The 17,535-nt window shown below is 42.6% G+C and overlaps 1 long non-coding RNA gene across 1 annotated transcript in view; it reads left to right on the forward strand.

Moving 5' to 3' along the window:
* LOC106546606 (uncharacterized) overlaps positions 1 to 15,405 on the forward strand; it is a 50,534-nt gene extending 35,129 nt beyond the window's left edge. The window contains exon 4 of the long non-coding RNA XR_001313378.2: positions 15,368 to 15,405. This is a non-coding gene — a long non-coding RNA (uncharacterized LOC106546606). The remainder of the gene's footprint in view (positions 1 to 15,367) is intronic.
* The last annotated feature ends 2,130 nt before the right edge of the window (positions 15,406 to 17,535 follow it).

The raw sequence follows: 17,535 nt of genomic DNA on the forward strand, positions 1-17,535 counted from the left end.
TCAGTGACTTTTTTCAATGCCATTGTAACTTTGGTCACTACCAAAGTGATCAAAATTTTGATGTTTGGCAACAGATTCATATTTATGATGGTTTCAGTGTCCTGGGGTCATGTAACTGCCTCTTTTGTGACCTTTTGACAAAGTCAAATGGGGAAACCAGATTCACTTATGTTACTAACTTATCATCTGCAGTTATTCACTTAAGAACTGTGGCAAGAAAAGTGGTAATGGGGCAAAATTCACCTAACTTCAGTGACGTGTGGTGAGGATTACGGTTGGTGAGGCAAGAGCGCAGCAGCGGCGAGAAGCAATGTCCCCACCACTGTGTCTGATAGGCATCTCCCGTTTATGGAGGACATAAATGCGTGACGGCTGTGACACAGCAGCGGAGATTGCATCTCTCTCTCTCGCCGCTGGCTCTGCCGCACCCCCCCCGGCTCCTCCATCCCCACCGCGAGGCACCTGCTGTGACACAGCGGGTGCCGGGGATTCTGCACAGCGGCGGAGATTGCATCGCTCTCTTGCCGCTGGCTCTGCCGCACCCCCATGGCTTCTCCGTCCCTGCCGCGAGGTGCCTGCTGTGAGACAGCAGGTGGCGGGGATTGCTTCTGCACAGCGGCAGAGATTGCATTGCTCTCTCACCGCTGGCTCTGCCGCACCCCGCCGGCTTCTCCATCCCTGCTGTGAGGCACCTGCTGTGAGACAGTGGGCGGCGGGGATTGCTTCTGCACAGGGGCGGAGATTGCATCACTCTCTTACCGCTGGCTCTGCCGCACCCCCCCCCCTTTGCACAATAAATAAAATAATATTTTAAAATACATTAAAAAAATAAAAGAAAAAAACCCGGCTCACTTACCAGCAGGCAGGAAGAGTCAGCAGAACTTCGATGCGATAGATCCTCGCAGCGATGGATGGAAGCACAGAGCAGGCAGGCAGCAGGAATAGGTAAGACACTGACTGGACTGGACTGTGAAGGGATTAAAAAAAGGCTAGGGGTGTGGAGAGGAGGCGGGGCGGAGGGGGTAAAGCTAGACCGCGGCGGCTACTGCCAGTGAAATGGAGACTCGAGTCAGCAGCATGCTTAAACTTTTCCATCCCCAGCCCGCTCACTGATTGGCTGGAGTCCAGGCCCAATCAGTGAGTGGCAGGCTGGGCTGGCTTAGACTTAGTGTGGATGGGCGGGGGAGTGAGCGAGCAAACGAAGGCACCAAAATTAAAAATTAAAAATTGGGATTTTTTGAAAACGACACAGGACGCGGGACAAATTGTGGAAAAGCGTGCCTGTCCCGCCAAAAGCGGGACGTCTGGTCACCTTAAGTATAGGTGGTATCTTGCTCAACAGTAGTAACTGTGAAACGGATCTTGGAGTTCTAATGGACAACCATTTAAATATGAGCCAGCAATGTGCAGCAGCTGCCAAAAAAGCCAACACAGTTCTAGGCTGCATAAAAAGAGGGATAGAATCAAGATCACGTGAAGTGTTAATACCACTTTATAATGTCTCGGTAAGGCCACACTTGGAATACTGCATTCAGTTTTGGTCACCATGATGTAGAAAAGATGTGGAGACTCTAGAAAGAGTGCAGAGAAGAGCAACAAAGATGATTAGGGGACTGGAGACGAAAACATATGAAGAATGGTTGCAGGAAATGGGTCTGTCTAGTTTAATGAAAAGAAGGACTAGGGTTAGACATGATAGCAGTATTCCAATATCTCAGGGGTTGCCATATAGAAGAGGGAGTCAAGCTATTTTCCAAGGCACTTGAGGGTAAAACAAGAGGCAATGGAAGGAAACTAATCAAGGAAAGAAGCAACAATTAGAACAATTAATCAGTGGAACAGCTTGTCTCCAGAAGTTGTGAATGCCCCAACGCTGGAAGTCTTTAAGAAGATGTTGGATAGCCATTTATCTGAAACGGTATAGGGTTTCCTGCCTAGGCAGGGGGGTGGACTAGAAGACCTCCAAGGTCCCTTCCAACTCTGGTATTGTATTGTATTGTATTGTATTGTATTGTATTGTATTGTATTGTATTGTATTGTATTGTATGTATCTTCAGGTTAAATCCAGGGCAGGGCAGGGCAGGGCAGGGCAGGGCAGGGCAGGGCAGGGCAGGGCAGGGCAGGGCAGGGCAGGGCAGGGCAGGGCAAGGGCAAGGGCAAGGGCAAAGGCAAGGGCAAGGGCAAGGCAAGAACAAACATTCCCTATTAGAATATGTATACATATTTATATACAGTCAGTCCTGCTTACATATAATTTAGAGTTTACTGGAAAATAAATTGGCTAGTTGGAACTTTCAAACTTGAGCATTCCAACTGAGAGGTGAGGACACACCCCAGGATTTTATTGCATTTTGTTACTGCAAAATAATAAGTACCCCTCCCTGTCTCATCCAACTAGCACATTTGTTTCAGTTAATTGTGGTCTCTGGAAGGTGATAATCTATCACTCCCAAATTAATATACTATATTTTTCGAACTATAAGATGCACCTAAATTTGCAGGAGGAAAACAAGAAAAAAATAGTTTTTGGCCACCATGCGTCACGTTTTTGCCCTCCCAGGCACCCAGAAGCACTCTGCAGTGCCCTGCATGGCCCGTTTTTCCCAGAAATGGGCCCATTTTCACCAAAAACACTCCCGTTTTTGGCCTGCAGTGTGCTTCTGGGGGCCTGGGAGGGTGAAAACGTGATGCATGGAGGGCTTGGAATGGACCGGTTTTTAGCAAAAATGGGCCTGTTTTTGGTGAACATGAGCTGTGTGGAGCACTGCAGAGTCCTTCTGGAGGCCTGGGAGGGTGAAAACATGATGCATGGAGGGTTTGGGAGCCCCAAAATACCCATATTTGGTCTATAAGATGCACTTAAATTTTCACCCACTTTTAAGGGGGGGAAGGTGCGTCTTATACTCTGAAATATACGGTAATACGTTGTAAGATTTTTGTTTGTTTCAAGCAAACCCAGACGAGAACTTTGTTATCTACCTTGAACCCCAAATGGGAATGTTTTTATTGTATTTTACACAGGGACTTTGGGTGATGTAAAATTAAATGTTCAAAACCTAAAAACTGAATATAAAAATGTAAAATAGAGACAAGGATAGTAAAATTCAACATGAAAAGTTAACTGAATGGTGGGAGGAGGACTTTCAGCACTATCCAGCCCCACAGTTGCATGCTCCACAGTTGTAAGCTCCAAGTGATGTTCATCTAGCCCAGGAGTGTTGAATTCAAGGCCAACAGGCTGGATCTGGCCCATGGGATGTATAGATCTGGCCCGTAGGGCCACCCTGGAAACAGCAAAGGCCTGGCCCATGGTGCCTCTGCCAGCTAAAATGGTGCCCAGAGGGAAAACGAGCTCTGTTTTCACTTGCAGAGGGGCAGCAAAACAAACTAAAAACAAAACAAAAGGAAGAATGTTTCCCCTTTTGCATTTGAGCATGCAAGAAGGGGCAGAAAAGGAGAAAGAGAAAGAGGAAAGACAAAGAAAAAGAAGGCAAGATGGGAAGAGCAAGGAAGAAAAAAATAAGGAAAGAGGGGAAGAAAGAGGAAAGGAGAATGAAGACGGAAGGAAAGAGAAGAGAAGAGAAGGGAGGGAAGGAAGGGAGGTAGGAAGCAAGGAAGATTATAATGTGAGGAAGGGTCTGAGAAAAGTCCTGCCTTAGCACTTGGCCACCACAGGCGCCGGTGACACGAAATCAAACACAACCCTGATGTGGCCTATCACTTTAACAGGGTCAACAGAAATACAAAGTATAAAATTCAGACGATCTTTCTTTACAGGAGCGTTTTGCCACTGCTGTTGTTGAGGCCACTTGGGGATTTATCTGTATCCTCAGAGTCACCTGAATCAGCATGCAAATGGGTGTGGGACCTCCTTGAGACTGCTGAAAGACTGTGTTGTAGACAGGAGATAGGCGGTGTTGTATCTTTTCCCCCTCTGTGGAGAGAGGGCTCTTTAGTTTTAATGTTACTGAACTGAAGAAGCTTCTTGGACAACCAAGCTCCTTTGGGGCAACCATGATCTGGATGATTGGGAATCGCCATAGACATTTACAGGCATATGGTATGGTCAGCTGAATCCAACGGCAAGGCACTTTCCAACGTAAATTTGGAGATGGGATATGATTCTTCTCCTCTTGGGCTTGGAAAAGCAAATGATTTCAACTCTTAGAATAGCCTTTCCCTATCTCTAATCGGGGAATGCAATCCCCAAAATTTCTAAAACTGGGAATTTTGGTTGAGCACCAAGATAAGAAAGGATGGAGAAAAAGAATAAAGTGAAGTCAGTGAGGGAGATTTCCAAGTATCTCAGCTCCTGCACATGTATTTTTCTATTATGGATTTAGGAGGATTAAGTCTACTGGATCCAATATTTGTTAAGAAATAGGGAGAAGAAAGTGTTTTCTTTTGAGATAGCACAACCAATTGGAATGAGATTAATGGCTAGTGCTGGATTTGGCAGAGTTTCCAGGAAATAATCTGTTGTGGTTCAGCAAACCATAATTATGAAATTTGGAGAAGGCATTGTGGAAGAAATGTGAGTAACGTAAGTAGCCTAACACTTTTAAATATGTCTTTATGAAGCCAGATTTAATACTAACAGACAAATCAAATCAATACAAGAACATATCCGTATTAGGAAAGCCTTGATATGCTAAAGCTAGCTATTAAGAGACAATAGAGATCAATCCAGAATCTAGAATTGTACAATCTATATAAAAAAGGACGTAGAATTATTCTGAAGGGAATTTTCAGATGTATTACATGATAAACCTTGTCAAAATATTTTTTTCTAATTAAGCATATTGTCTGCATTTACCACTTTATGTTTATTGAAGACATTTTTATTCTGCTTAAAATACCCCTAGAATGATTTGTTTACAATACAGACAACAAAACTATCTTCCTTGCCCAGGTCTATACAGGCAGAGGCACAAAAGGAAAGCACGATGGAGAGGGAAAAGGGGGAAAAAAGAGCCTAAGTATCCATTCTTAAGCTGTAATATTTTTTATTACCATCTGGAATGCTTTAGGGAGAGGAAGAGACAACTGATGTTGTTCTAACAGTACAGCAGTGGTGGGTTCCGGATCCCGTTGCAACTAGTATGGTGCAAGGGGGCCCGGTATCCACGACATGAATGCACGCATGTGTACTTACCGCCTGCGATGCTCCACGACGCTTCTGCAACACTCCAGCTGCTCGGCGGAGCGTTGCACAGTCCGCTCCGTGCATATGCAGGGAAGCCCCAAACAGCTCAAATACTGGTAAGGAGCGCAGGCAGGCAGGCGGGCCCACCAGAGCACTGTACTGCTGCAATGGTATCCAGTGCTCCCGGCAGGCACTGGCCACGCCCATACTGGAGCGTACCAGTTATACCCATCACTGCAGTACAGATAGTCATGAGATATGACCACAACTGAGCCCAAAATTTCTGTTGCTAAGTCAGACCTTTGTTAAGTGAGTTTTGCCCTGTTTTGCTGTCTTTCTTGCCACAGTTGTTCAGTGAATCACTGCAGTTGTTAAATTAGTAGCATGGTTAAGTTAATCTGGCTTCCCCATTGACCTTGCTTGTCAGAAGATTGCAAAAAGGGATCACATGACCCAGGGACATGGCAACAGTGGTGACATTCAAAATTTTTACTACCAATTCTGTGGTCATGGCTTGGTGGCCGTGGTGTGGCTTGGTGAGCATGGCTTGGTGGGCGTGGCAGGGGAAGGATACTGCAAAATCTCCATTCCCACCCTACTTTGGGGGCAGTCAGAGATGGCATTTGCTGGTTCTCCGAACTACTCAAAAATTCCACTACCAGTTCTCCAGAACCTGTCAGAACCTGCTGGATTCATCATAAATATGAACCAATTGTCAAGCATCCAAATGTAAATCACATGACCATGGGGATGCTGCAATGGACATAAGTGACTTCTTTCCATGGTGTTGTAATTTTGAACAGTCACTAAATGAACTAAATCGAGGGCTACCCGTGTCTCTTTTTATGTAGCTGTGCCAGCAGAAGGTCATAAAAGGAGATCACAAGAGCCTGGGACAGTGCAACTGTCATAAATATGAGTCAGTTGCCAAGCATCTGAATTTTGATCTCACAACGAGGATGCTGCAATGGTTGTGTGAAAAACAGTCACAATTCACTTTTTCAATGCTGTTTTAACTTCAAACAGTCACTAAATGAACTGTTGTAAGTTGAGGACTACCTGTATAACAAATTTTGTTTGGAAGCAACATACCAAACCAAAACTAGCATGCATCTTCAGAATATAATATAGGTGTATTTCATGTCAGAACCAGGGATTGGCTCTAATTTCAAGACATTTGTGAGAAGAAAAATCCTCTCTAATATAGGGTATTACTAGTTACAATATTTGTTTTTAACTTTTGTTTGCTTGCAGGACAGGGTGGTAAGATTAATGAGGAGCAAATCCCACAATGCACCACATAATAGATTACATCTAAATTCTAATGAGGTTTTAAAAAATGTAATGCTAACTTACTGAAGCGGAAACATGAGGAGGGATCCCTGAACAAATGCATGAAATCTCTTGGTTTACCAAGGGACAGATCCATGTCCCACATGCTGCTTAAGCTAAGGTGTGAACTTCCCACTCCCTACCCAGTTTCTTGGGCTTTTATGATCGTCTGCGGCTGCATTGTGACATTGTCTAAATGAGGGGTCAGGTGAATTTCTGGACTATTTTGGCCTCTAGTGTGCTGGTGCCTGAGGCTCCATTTCTGCAGTCACTGACTTTCTTTTCTTTCCCTCAGAATAATAATAGTGGCAAAATGTAGGAAGAAGTTTCTTTGCAAGTAGAAAGAGGTAGCTCATCTTGGGAGCAGAAATGTGTTGGAATGAGACACTCTGGTACATTGAGTGCCTCCTGATCTTCTTTAAATCAATCTAGTAGGGAATTCCACACAATCGTCTTGAATGCTTTCCAGGAGAAAGAATAGCTAAAGACAAAAACTGAGTGCACGTATCAAACTAATGTGTCTTTTTTGTTGTGGCTTAGTGTCACGTGTGAATTCAGGTGTGATTTGTCCAATAAACTGTAGTTAAAACAATATGGTTAAAACAAACAATGGCTTATTATGCTTTGTGACTCCAGCTATCTTAATACTACATTTTTATGTTTTTGTTCTTGGTTGTTGAAGGAGTCTGGGCTTTGATGAGAAATAACAATAAGAGGTTTTGTTTACTTGTTTGCAGTTAGATAACAGAAATAGAACATCTGTTTTCCCCACACCATTGTCTTCTAAAGGTTTTGGACAATGACTTCCAAGTTCCCTGTACTAATGGTGGGACAAGATTGCAAAGGGAACATCAGGCAATTGATCCATCTACTGCAAAGATGGGAAAATCTCTGCCTGCTTACATTACAATGATTGGAGATAAGAATTGTAATCCAGATACATTTGAAGGATTACACCTTGCCAAATCCTGATTCTTGTCTTGCTGCCGTAGTCAAGTCAACCCTGCTATGACTGGGAGTAGTTCTCCAGTGTCTTGGAGTATTTTCATTTTATGAAATCATTTAAATGGAGAAGCTGGAGTTCAAATGTAGGTGCCTCTGTTGCAAAATACATTTTTCTTCCTGAGCCTGCAGTCTTTCCAATTCGCACTTTATTGTTTTTGTTTTGAACACTTAGATCTCATTTTCTGAATAAGCAAGTGGTATATAGTTACCACCTTAGCCAAGCATTCCTTTTTCTAAGCTCGATGTAGGGCAAAGGAGGAATGTCCCTTAGCCTCACCTAGTTGTTTGGTTAGACTTGCTGCTGGACAGTTCCCTTGTGCACAGTGGCTGATGGAAGAAGGAAGCCTCAAATCGGGATTATAACGTAGTCTTTTACACTCCCCCCCCCAAAGGAATCATTTCCAAACAACCCAAGTTACCAAATTCTGGCAGGTAAACACAGGAAAAACCTCTGAGCTTCTCCAAGTATCAGAGTGGCTAACCTCTGCAGGCAGAAAGCTGTCCTAGAACAAGCAAAACAATTGGGCTTATATTTCTTGAAAAAAGAGACCCCCCCCAAAAAAAGGGCAGTTCTAGAGAGTTGTGCTCTAAAGTTGCCTGTAGATGGGTGTCACTCTGAAGTTGCCTGTAGATAGGTGTCACTCTGAAGTTGCCTGTAGATGGGTGTCACTCTGAAGTTGCCTGTAGATGGGTGTCACTCTGAAGTTGCCTGTAGATAGGTGTCACTCTGAAGTTGCCTGTAGATGGGTGTCACTCTGAAGTTGCCTGTAGATGGGTGTCACTCTGAAGTTGCCTGTAGATAGGTGTCACTCTGAAGTTGCCTGTAGATGGGTGTCACTCTGAAGTTGCCTGTAGATGGGTGGAGGAACACCCAAGTGAGTACAGTTCAGGATCTAGGAGGCTTGAAGGGATTAAAAGCATTGGGGAAGAGGTCACAATCTTTGCACTGTATGAACCAAAACTTTCACCAAATTGCCTAATGTGGATCCATTCTTTTGTATGTGTAAATGGGAAATGGAGAATTCCAAGTTCCAACAAATCCCGAGGGTGACAATTGTTATAACCTTGGACACCTCTCTCCCTCTAGGGATGAGAAATCCCCCTCCTGTTAATTAGATCAGTTGTAGTGGTCCCCTCCAACAGTGTTTTGAAGTCTGCCATTAAAACAGCAGAAAATTCTAAGTGGATTACTGTACCATTATAACACTCATATTAGTACGGTTAGGGGAAAAAAAGAATGACATGTAATTTTCATGGCCTTAGGCTTCCTTTTGACTTTGAGAGTGAAAAATGTAATTTGCAGCAAAATGTTTTGATTAACCCTGAGATAGGGTCTTGGAACTTTCCCATGGGAACCTCTTTTTTAATTCTCCTACTTATTCATAATACTTTTCCATGTGATGATTAAATAAGTTGTAGGAACTCTCCTGTAACAGGTTATTTTAAATAATGACTACCAATTTGTTTGGAAACTAAAACTTTCTGAAGCTGGTCATACAGCATCTGCAGACGTGGTACCCAACATGCTCTCCGCCTCACTTACTTTTTGTTTATTTTCCTTTAATGAAAGGGGGGGGAAGGAAGTCACCATGCTACAAAGAATTTACAGGAATGTCTGTTTCTCACATGTAACTTTGAAAAAGAACAACTGCAGGGTGTGGCTGCAGTCGTTCACATTTTGTGTAGAAAAAACCCCCAAACATAATCTGAAGAGACAAAGAGCATCTTCTTAGCAGAGAAATGAGTGAGGAACAAAAGAGTGAAACTTCATAAAATTGCCTTCTTGGAAATGCATAGTTTTCCAAGGCAGCCCTTTGATGAAAGTGCCATCTTTTCAAAATCCCTAAATGTGCTTTATTAGTCCAAATCAGGGATGTCAAACTCGTGGCCCATGGGCCAGATGCATCACATGCTGGTCAGGCCCACACCTGGTTTATCGAAGGGGGGAAAAGTCGTGAAATGTCATGTGATGCTGCCGTGACAATGCGAGTTTGACACCCCTCGTCCAAAAGGTTGCTACTCTTACAGGGTAAAAAATAATGAGGACTTTACTGCTCCAGCAGTGATATTGTTGTCCTATGTGCATTTCACACTAAAAACCAAACTAATGTGAGGATTTGGATTACTGATATCCTAGCTCTGTGAACAACCTAAATGCTATTGTGTGTCACCCTTCCCTGATCTGGCTCCCTCCTGCTAAATTTGGGTTGCAACTTCCAAAGTAATTACAATTCCCAGAGGGAAGCTGGGATCAGCATACAGTCAAAGGAAGCCATGGACTGCTCTACAGCTAAATACACTGCATAGATCCTACTCCCCTTCCTTAAGCTGAGAACTGGTGGAATTTTCTCTTCTACTTTCCCTTTTCCCTTTCACTCAGAGCCCAGCCTCTTCTAGAAATAAAGAGAAATACAGGATTCTTCCAGCTTCCCGAGTGGAGAAAGGCTAGTTATTTTCCCTTCTCCTGTCTTCTTTGTTGCTGCAAGTCAGTCAGGGATGAGAGATCAAGTCCTTGCTTTGCATCTTTCTCCCCTGTGCTAGGAGAAGAGAGTGAGAATACAGATAGGCTAAGGAAGCTCCTGGATATTATTAATAAAGCCTCCAGCCTGCTTTGCAATTGCTGGATTCTGATTTCTGATTGCATCCTCACCCCTCAAGAGATGGATGGTTTAAAAAAAAATTGAGGCCAGGAATCTAATCTATCAAAATGAAGCAAAACTACCTTGTCCCTTTTGTCAAAATATTTCAGTTCTGCCTTCAGGATTGCACAATGTCAATCATGTCTATCTGAAGGGATCTAGTGATTAGTGTGGAATTTAGAGCTTTTAACTCTTGTGGTTGGGGGAGAGGGATGTTTACTAATGGAAAGTGGGTGTCTTATTTGTCTCTCATTAACCAGCAAATTAAATTACGTATTGCTGTATCTATCAATAAAATCGATTATTTGAAAATGAAAACTAACTAAAGTTCCCTGCTTCTTATTGGCAAGGTTATGGATTAACCTATTTAATTTATGATGCCTCTCGCATACTATGTACCCACAGAACAGAGTACTAAAACAATCAGCAAGATGATAGGAATGTTTTCCAGTTATGAAATATAAGGATCTATCTTGTGAGCTATTGTTTATTTTTTTTAAACTCCTGCAGATGAAGAATTCTGTAGGAAATGAAAGATTACTTTAGACATTTTGACCTTTAGCAGCTATAATAAAGGCACAGTGTCTTCTGCAGACAAATCCTTCTCCGTGAAGTGATATTGTCTTAGACATCACGGCTTGGATCAAGAATTGCAAATGGATTGTTAACGACATTTACACTGAAGCCCTCTAACAGGGATGGTGGGAGCAGCGCTTATTATAAAAAAGTACACATTTTACATGTGTTAATTATTAATGAGCAAATAAATAAATGTTTTATGCAGCAGCATTAATGTGCACAAACCTTTACAAAGTTTAGATAAGCAAAAACGACAGGTCCTTGACTTCCAAGGAACACACTATTGAAAACTGACAATTGGAAACACCACAAAAGCTGGAAGGGAGGCACAAAACATGAGAAATGGTGGGGTGGGGGGAGATATGTGTGAATCTAAAACTAGAAAAGATGAACTGGAAAATAATGAATTTTTCAAAAGGAATTAGAAGTAAGGGGGGGGAGGACCCTCAGCATTCATCGGAAAGAACCATCCAGAGCAAGGCTGGGCAACTTTATGACCTATGGACTTCAACTCCCAGAATTCCTGAGCCAGCATGGCTGATTGGAGTTGACGTTCACAGGTTATAAAGGGCCCATAGTTGCCCATCCCTGACCTAGAGGGAGAAGAAAGAATGGAGTCTCAGCTTTTTTCAAGAGGATCTTCTAAAGATGTATTGGAACTACAGCTCCCAAAATGCTTTGCAATCCATGGAATAAGTAGACCTTTAGATGCACTTGCTCTGTCATATCTTAAACCACAGGAGAGTTTTGGACTGTGATTGCAATCTCCACCCCCCTCTTTCTTCCTCAACCAAGTCCTTTCTTGCACACGGTAACCTGTTGCCCCTCTAGGCTTTGGGGCAATATTCCATTCAAAGTTCTGCATTTAACTTTTAAAACCTTTGGGTCTTTTACCCATTGCTGAGTTGAAGAATTACAGAACAATCCTTGATAAACGGGCCAGCATGACGTGTGCTATCCCCCCTCCCCAACTGCTGAGCTCTATTCTACTTCTATTGTCTGTTCTGAGTCATTGCTGAATTATGCTGTCCTGATTATGCATGTGCAGCACATCATAACAAAAGTGATTACTTTATTTCTCTAGCTCTGCAGCCCTTCACTTGCCCTCAGTCAATAGTGGCACTGCAGTAAGAAAGTGCTGAGTCTGGCTACAGGACCCTTATTTCTAGGATTCTTCCTGTGCCTCTCCTCCTATACCCACTCTACAATAATCAAAGTTGGATAAGTTAAAAAAAAAGACTGAAAGGAACTGTGTCAAAACTAGCATTTTTATTTAGGATTTCTCCTCCTTTCCTTTCCTCTCCTCTCCTCTCCTCTCTTTTCCTCTCCTTCCCTTCATTTCCCTTTCCTTAATACGACAGCAGATACTGATTTTCATGTTCTTCAATTTCACGTTCTTGTTTACTTATTTATATATCTACCATGGATCCTCACAGACTCTAAAGCTATTTGAAAGACATGAACCAAGATATGTTGCTCTTCATACACCCAATTTTATGACCTTTTTTTGCTACCGTTGTTAAGCAAATAATGGGGTCATTAAGTGAATCCATCTTCCCTTTGTTTACTTTCTTTGAAGTCCTCTGGGAAGATCATAAAATGGTGATCACGTGGCCCTGGGACACAGCAAGTGTTGTAAATACATACCAGTTCCCAAGGGTCCAAATTTGGATCAAATGACTAAAGAACGCTGCAATGGTTGTAAATGCGAGGACCAGTTATAAGTCACTTTTTTCAGTGACATCATAACTTCTAGCAGTTATTAATCAAATGGTTATAAGCTCGGTGTGAAAAAGGGTTTCTCTTTGTATTCATTTTGTTGAATGCTAACATTATTATGTAAAATCTTCCACCAGATGTTGCATGAAATGAAGAAGGTGGGTGATACAGGGAGAAGATGAGCCTTTTTAGTGGCAATGCCCTGTTTCTGGCAAGTTCTCACAAAAGAGGATCATATGCTGCCTCTGTGCTTTTCAGCTTCAAATAATGACCTTTCTATTTTCTACAGCCTATGAGTAACTGAATTTTTATGCTTTTCATTCTTCGGGACAAGAAGTGTAAAAAAGTTTTTACACTTTTTATACTGTTCTTTTTATTATTGTGTGTGTTTTTTTAATAGTTTTCATTAATTTGTATATTGTCCAAGGATTTTTGGTAGTCTCAGTGCAGGAAGCTCACATCAACCACGATCCCGCTATAGCAGGTCAGTCAGAGCAATGGTCTTTAAAGGACACGATGCAGATACATCTGTGGACACTCCCACCTCTGTGGATTCCCATAGCATAAGCTGTAATTCAAAACTTACCTGATTTATTTTGCTCAGCTATCCCAAAAACTAGTCTTTGGTGTTTTAGCAGGGGTGGACTGCTACAGGTTCGGCCAGGTTCGGTAGAACCTGTAGTTAACGTTATGGCCGAGTTTGGAGAACCTCCAAATCAAACCCCTGACTGGCGCCTCCCACCCCACCCCACCCCACCCCTCTCCTCCAAGGAGTCTCCATGTTTCCTGTTTTGGATGCGAGGTAAGTGCAAGACCCGCATGGGGGCTCAGGGAGGGGGAAAAACGGGTCTCCCGTAAGTTCCCGAAGGCCGGAAACGGGCCCATTTCTGGCCTCTAGAAGGCCTCTAGAGCAGTTTTCGCTCTCCCAGAGGTTCAAGGAAAGCCTCAGGAAGCCGTGGTGCAGGAGGCCGACTAGGCCACGCCCACCATGGACATGCTCACCCAGCAACCGGACAGAGAACCTGTTGCTGAAATTTTTGAAGCCCACTCTTGGTTTGTACACCCCTGGGAGTATCTCTCCCATTTGTAGAATCTCAGGAACCATTAGCGATTTTAATATGACTGTACTGAATATGGTATGGATAGGTAAGTGTGTATACAAGCAAATTTATTTTATGGGTGAGGGGATGTTTGTTACTATAAAGGCTGCAGAAACTTAGAACAGAGCACTGTTCCTAATTCTTGGTGTTTAGGGTTGGAAGACTGGAAGATCATCTTTAAATAGTTTTGCAGGTATGTGAAACAGTAGTGGTAGTCATTGGGAAATGCTATGAGTCTGGCTATCGGAACAAAGAGCAAACCTTATTAATGGGTAATATTTGGAATAAATAATCCATTGGGTGTATCAAAATCAGTTTCCCTGAGTAACATCTCCAATTGTACAATGCAAGGACATTTGCGAGGACATTCCAGAAACAGGACATTGCCACTAAAAAGGTCCTTCGCCCTGTATCACCTACAGAGGTGGGTTGCTCCCGGTTTGGCCCAAATCGTGCGAACCAGTGGTGGCGGCAGTGGGAGGCTCCGCCCACCCACCCGGATGCTTCTATGCATCTGCAGAAGCTGCGAGCACAAACAAACTGGTAGCGCTGGGATTTACAATCCACCTCTGATCACCTAACTTCCACATTTTGTGCGACATCTGATGGGGGATTTTCGTGACCCGTCAAAACCGCACTCGACTTAACTGCGCCCGATTAAACCGCGTCGCTGACATAATCAACAGGGTGACAACAGCCAGCGCGGAGAAAGAAGAGCGCTTTAAATAGCGCTTTGAAAGCAAGCCGATTCAACTTAAGGTAAGGGTTAGGTTTAGGGTTAGGTTTAGAGTTAGGTTTAGGGTTAGGTTAAGGGTTAGGGTTAGGTTTAGGTTTAGGGTTAGGGTTAGGTTAAGGGTTAGGATTAGGGTTAGGGTTAGGTTAAGGGTTAGGTTAAGGGTTAGGTTTAGGATTAGGATTAGGTTTAGGGCGGTTAGGTTTAGGTTTAGGTGTTAATTTTAGGTTTAGGGTTTACAGTGTGCTTCTGTCTCCGCGCTGTTGCCGCCATGTTGATGACGTCAGCGACGTGGTTTAGTCGAGGAGCGCGCTTTTGTGGTGGAACCGGGATTTTAGATAATAATGTTAGAACTCAACAAAATGAATACTAAGGGATACACTTTTTCAAGTCCAGGTAGTCCATGACTTATAACCGCTAGGAGTCATGATGTCACTGAAAAAAGTGACTTATAACTGCTCTTCACATTTGCAACCATTGCACCGTTCCCTAGTCATGTGATCCAAATTGGACCCTTGGCAACTGCTATGTATTTATGACAGAGGCTGAATCCCAGGGTCACATGATCCTTGTTTTATGATTTTCCCAGGGATTTTCAAAGAAACAAAGTAAATGCAGGAAGACGGCTTCACATTGGCCGTGTGATTTGCTTAACCACCGCAGTAAATATTATATACATTTTAGTTTTATACAACTATCTCATTGCTGTAGGTAAAGTGAATGCGAGCCGATTGAAATGTAAGCTGTTACAAATTGACGCTATTGGCTTGTGCTTCTCCCAGTGCCCCGAGGCGACCGAAAGATGCTAATCGTCATGCCTCAGAGAAAGAGTGTGACTTGTTGGCATTGCTTTAGGGCAATACATACAGCTCTCTAGGAGACCCCTTTCAATTTTCTTATGTTGAGGAGACTTTTGGCATTTGATTTTATAAATGAGATTTCTGAATATTGGATTTGAGACTACTGTATGATCCAAACAGAATATATACTTCCTTAGTTATGATAAATGTATTTGCTGGTTACTTGGGCTAAAGACATGTTGCATAGAACTTGCATTTATTATCCAGGTGTTGCATGGAATTTGTTAACATTTTGTGCATTCATATGTTTGCAGCATACTGGATGAGCATTGTGCTCCTTTTCCTTGGCGAGATCGGAGTTCCCAAAGTTAATTTTAAATGTGATTGGTAGGTTTCTGTTTTATTTCTCGATCCGATTTGCACCGTGTATTTTTGATGCTTCGTTTCTATATTGTGGGGTGCGAGGAAAGCATAATGGTGCAAGACTGCCCAGTTCGTATGAATGTTTTTGAAACTCTTAGAGGGACTGGATTTCTCACACCTTCCTAGTTGTCAGAACAAATATTTTCAACGTATCCATCTCGTGGCTAGTCTGTTTATAGCTTTGCCCTTTGCAGCTAATGGAATAGACTAAAGGGAGATTGGGAGGTTATCGGGATTTGGGGCTAGATTGACACTTCACCCCACTCTTTATTAGAAAAGCCGACAAGAGATCAAACAAAGGTTTTAGAGAGGATCCTTCCAGTTGCTTAGGAATTATATCTAGAGGAATGGGTGCCCATTGTCCTTGGGGCTGAAAGAAAATACTTGCTTCCCTTGCTGTAGAACAGAGAAAAGCAAAGAGGTCAGAAGAGTTTTCAAGCAAAGAAAGGGAAAAGCATCTTTAACTATTGGCGTGGAACCGTTATGGAGGCAAAGGTCAAGCAGAAAAAAAATGGAAATGTCCAGTCTTCCAGGCTTTATCTTGTATGTGTTGTATATACAGCAATGGCCTTGTATGTTTATTTACTGTTTGGTTTCAGTGGGCACAATTTCGAGTCTGTTCAGCAAGGGAAGGAATTAGGGCAAGCCTTCCCTAAAAGTCACTCCTAAAACATTGACGTACAGTTGGTCCTCAATTTTCAACCATAATTGAGTTCAACATTTCTTTTGCTAAGTGAGACATTTGTTAAGTGAGTTTTGCCCCATTTTACGACTTTTCTTGACACCGTTGTTAAATGGATCACTGCAGTTGTTAAGCTAGTAACATGGTTGTTAAGTGAATCTGGCTTCTCCATTGACTTTGCTTGTCAGAAGGTCACAAAAGGGGATCCCATGACCCCAGGACACCGCAACAGGCATAAATATGAGTCAGTTGTCAAACGGCTGAATTTTGATCATGCGACCATGGGGATGTTGCAACTGTTGTAAATGTGAAAAACAGAAACTTTTTTCAGTGCCATTGTAACTTTGAATGGTCACTAAACAAACTGTTGTAAGTTGAGGACTACCTGTAGTAGTCCTACCTGTAGTGTATTTGTGATAGTCCTGATTCCCAGTAGGAAGGGGTACATTTCAGAGGAACAAGCGACAACTTAGTTCAGATAACCTGTGTGAGAGAAACAGGATTCCATAACAGTTCTCAGAGTATATGCTTTACATGGTGATAGCATGCTTTAGTTTGGCAAGATTCTGGCTGTAGGTGAAGAACAATAAAGAAATCTGCTTGGAAGAATCATGTGTCTTTCTTAGTTTTTTTTAAAAATCTGACAGGATTCTAGATCCATCGCTTGCTGAGGAAAGTCCAATGGTTGAAACAATTCAAGAAGATTCTGGAGAAGTTGTAACCAGCTTCAAGGTCTCTATTCTGGCATGACATTTCTTACAGTATTTGCAATATTTAAACATGGGTAATGGGCAGAGATGGGTTGCCAATTTTTTTACTACCAGTTTGGATGTGTTCGTGCACAATGTTTCTGCGCAGAAGCATCTGAGTAGGTGGGCGGAGCCTCCTGCCGCCACTACTACCGGTTTGGCCGATCCGGGCCAAACCGGCAGCAATCCACCTCTGGTAATGAGGCAATTATGGGGTTGAATTGGGACCTGAGAAGTCCAGATACAAGTTTATTCTTAATCACAAAGCTCAGTGGATAACTTTAGTTTTTCTCTCTCTCAGTCTCCTTACAAGCACGATGATGGGAACCTAAAATGAAAAGATGTTGCTATGGAGAATTCTTTGAGAATAAATATGTACAAATAATAAAAAAAAACTAATTAGGCTGATGTTTTTTTGTGTGGCTGAAAGTTCCAAGGAAATAAATGTATGCTGAGGCATCTTATCCCAAAGATACCCAGCTTTTGAGCTACCATAAAGAATATGTTATATAAATGCCGCTGTATGTGCGGATTGTGAATATAATGCAGACTATTAAGAGGCAGAAGGCAAGGAATCAAGGAAGGAGTAAGAGCTATGTTTTCATCAAGCTTGGCAATGCAATGTTAG

This window comes from Thamnophis sirtalis, unplaced genomic scaffold, assembly GCF_051295495.1.
Source record: "Thamnophis sirtalis isolate CommonGarterSnake01/CBP01778 unplaced genomic scaffold, rThaSir2_p1.2 scaffold_3, whole genome shotgun sequence".
Classification (NCBI taxonomy): domain Eukaryota; kingdom Metazoa; phylum Chordata; class Lepidosauria; order Squamata; family Natricidae; genus Thamnophis; species Thamnophis sirtalis.